Raw genomic sequence first — 3,449 nt, 5'->3', positions numbered from 1 at the left:
TCTTCTCTCTTTTTGGATCCCAATACCATGTTCTCCCCGTTTCTTGCGGAGATCTATTCGATGTAACTCTTTTTGCGGTGTGTTTGTCGAGATCCAATGAATTGTCGGTTTATGATCAAGTTTATCTATGAGAAATATTTGAATCTCCTATGAATTCTTTTATGTATGATTGAGTTATCTTTGCAAGTCTCTTCGAATTATCAATTTGGTTTGGCCTACTAGATTGATCTTTCTTTCCATGGGAGAAGTGCTTAGCTTTGTGTTCAATCTTGTGGTGTCCTTACCTAGTGACAATAGGGGTTGCAAGGTACGTATTGTATTGTTGTCATCGAGGATAAAAATGTGGGGTTTATATCATATTGCATGAGTTTATCCCTCTACATCACGTCATCTTTCTTAATGCGTTACTCTGTTCTTATGAACTTAATACTCTAGATGCATGCTGGATAGCGGTCGATGTGTGGAGTAATAGTAGTAGATGCAGGCAGGAGTCGGTCTACTTGTCACGGACGTGATGCCTATATATATGATCATGCCTAGATAATCTCATAATTATTCGCTTTTCTATCAATTGCTCAACAGTAATTTGTTCACCCACTGTAATACTTATGCTATCTTGAGATAAGCCACTAGTGAAACCTATGGCCCCCGGGTCTATTTTTTATCATACAAGCTTTCAATCTACTTTTATTTGCATCTTTACTTTTCCAATATATATTATAAAATATCAGAAATACATTTATCTTATCATATTATCTCTATCAGATCTCACTTTCGCAAGTGCCCGTGAAGGGATTGACAACCCCTTTATTGTGTTGGTTGCGAGTTCATTGTTTGTTTGTGTAGGTGCGTGGGACTTTTGAGGAGCCTCCTACTGAATTGACACCTTGGTTCTCAAAAACTGAGGGAAATACTTACGCTACTATTGCTGCATCACCCTTTCCTCTTTAAGGAAATCCAACGCAAGCTCAAGACGTAGAAATACACTTTGTCATTGAAACCATGTAAGTCACACAAGCAAGGATACCCCGAGCACCTTGCTCCATACAAGAGCTCAGGGGCACCGATGTATCCCTCTTGCATCTCCTCCTGGCCCCTATTTGTTCGGATGGCTAGGGCTCTTGATGGACACTCGCCCGAGCGGATCTCCTGCGCGTGGATGGTGCTCAAGTACCCAGCTGTTTTTACGGGGCTATTTTTGTGTCTTTAGGTGATACAAGTGGTCCGGACGCCATGATTTGGACATATACCCGAGCATTGTGAGTCTTCTTTGAAGATGCCCTTACATCTTATGTCAAGGTTGACCTGTAAAAATTTAAAATTCAGTAGTAAATTTAAAGATGTGCTTTGCTATGTACAAGCATGTGCTTGCTACACACGTGAAATATATAGTGTATCTCTCATCTTAAGTCCATCTGCTATTTTGAACCATGTTGGATCACCAGTAACCATAGAACTTCTTTCATATGATTACCAACTACGTATAGATCCTCATTTCTGTATTTAAGGGACCCTAGGAGGTACTCTCTTCAGTTCGGGAGGTTAAAGCCTTCAAAAGTTAGTTATGTTGATGATTCTTTCAAGGGAAAAATGTATTTTTTGTCCTTGAATTCTCACAAAAGTTTACAAATCATCTCTCAACCAATCAACTCACATATTTTTGTCATGGATAATGCTTCGAGCGGTTTTAGTCTAGCGTAGACACCCAATTTTGACTAATACTTCCGATGTGGCCTATTTTTGACCTCGACAACACTTAATTAACCAAAGGATCATCCCGTGGAATAGTAGGGTGGTATGGAGCAGGGTCCTCCTTGTCATCGGTGTTTCTGGTAGCCCATAGTTTGGGTCGTTGGTACTCCCATAGGAGTTGTTGGATTTCCCTAGAAAGAAAGGATGATGTAGCATAGAAGCAAAGTCTTTCTCTCAGTTGAGAATCAAGGTTTCATCGAACCAGTAAGACCTTCAAACTAAAAAGATAAACATCACATGCATATAGGAAAAATAAAATGCTTGGACCCAACAATCAAAGAGGGTTGTCAAGCCCCTTATCTTGCTAGTTACAAGATTAAAAGTAAATAGATAGTTTGGTAGTCTGTATAGTAAAATGGTAGCAACGCATTTTTTGTAGATGAAAGTATTTTTGGTGAATGGACCTGGGGTCCATAGGTTCACTAGAGTTATCTCTCTCGAAAGAAGGAAAACGACATGGTAAGATATTATAGTTGAGAAATTGACAATAATAGAAATATTTATGACTATAATCATTCATGCAATAAATCCCATACAGTCATTACTTCCATGATAAGTAGACCATTAATCCAAAAGCATCTGCTACTATTCCTCCAGCCCAAGATCGGTATTTTATACGTCTCGAACGTATCTATAATTTATGAAGTATTCATGTCATGTTTATTATAATTTTCTATGGTTTTGGTGCGCTTCTATACTATTTTTATGGGCGACGCTATGCGTTGGCCGACTGATTTTCTGATTTTATCCGTTGGATGCACTACCTGATAGACGCCCGATCTACTGCCCGTGCCCCGCATGCCCACTAGTTATTTCCCGCAACAACCGCTCTGTTGCAGAAACAATAGCACTCTTTCCCCCGGCTCCTGACAGATTTGCGCCCCGCGCGGTTTCGTAACAAGAACATTTCCTGTAACAATGGTCTTGTTGCAAGATCTGGTCTTCTCTGATTTCCCGCAACAAGACCTTTGTTGCGAAACCTCATCTTCTACAATTTTCTGCAACAAGACTCATATTGCAAAACCTCTTCTTCTTTAGTTTTCTTCAACAAGTCCCTTAGAAAAATTGCAACAACATCTCCTACCGCGTCTAATATTCCGCAACATTTTTCACACGTCTAATTTTCTGCAACATTTTTCACGTGTCTAATTCTCTGCAACAAGATACTTGTTGCCAAAATTGCAACAACATCTTCCGTTACGTCTAATTTTCTGCAACAAAACCCTTGTTGCAAAAATTAAAACATCTCTGCCTCATTTAATTTTCTGCAACAGGACCCATGTTGCAAAAATAGTAAAAACAACATATATGTTTCTCTGAAACTACAAAAAATCAGAAAACACATCAATCCTACATCACTAGTTTCCTGCAGCACATCAAGTCAGTACCACTAATTCCGTACAACACATCAAAATCCTGCATCACTAGTTTCCAGGTGAAAATGCTACAGAAGCTTTGAGCTACAAACATTCAGACAAGCAGCACATCAAGGGGATAGCATGAGCTCCAGCAGTGTATCTGAATGTCAAATAAAAAATTATGCAACACTAGATCTGCGACATCCAAATGTCTACTACACATCTACACATCTCTACTTCATCCGCCTCGGTGGCGATGGTGAGAGCGTCTCCTTACGACAGAGCACGACTACGATGAGCCGCGTAGCCGCCGGGGATCCACCAGGGAGCAGGGGATAA

At 40.0% G+C, this 3,449-nt stretch overlaps 1 pseudogene; it reads right to left on the bottom strand.

The window, feature by feature from the left end:
* Positions 1-1,371: 1,371 nt before the first annotated feature.
* LOC119284055 overlaps positions 1,372-3,449 on the bottom strand; it is a 136,001-nt pseudogene continuing 133,923 nt past the window's right edge.

This window comes from Triticum dicoccoides, chromosome 4A (genome assembly GCF_002162155.2).
Source record: "Triticum dicoccoides isolate Atlit2015 ecotype Zavitan chromosome 4A, WEW_v2.0, whole genome shotgun sequence".
In the NCBI taxonomy this organism is placed as follows: Eukaryota; Viridiplantae; Streptophyta; class Magnoliopsida; order Poales; family Poaceae; genus Triticum; species Triticum dicoccoides.
Note: the sequence above shows the minus strand (reverse complement) of the source record. Positions and strands in the feature narration are given on the sequence as shown.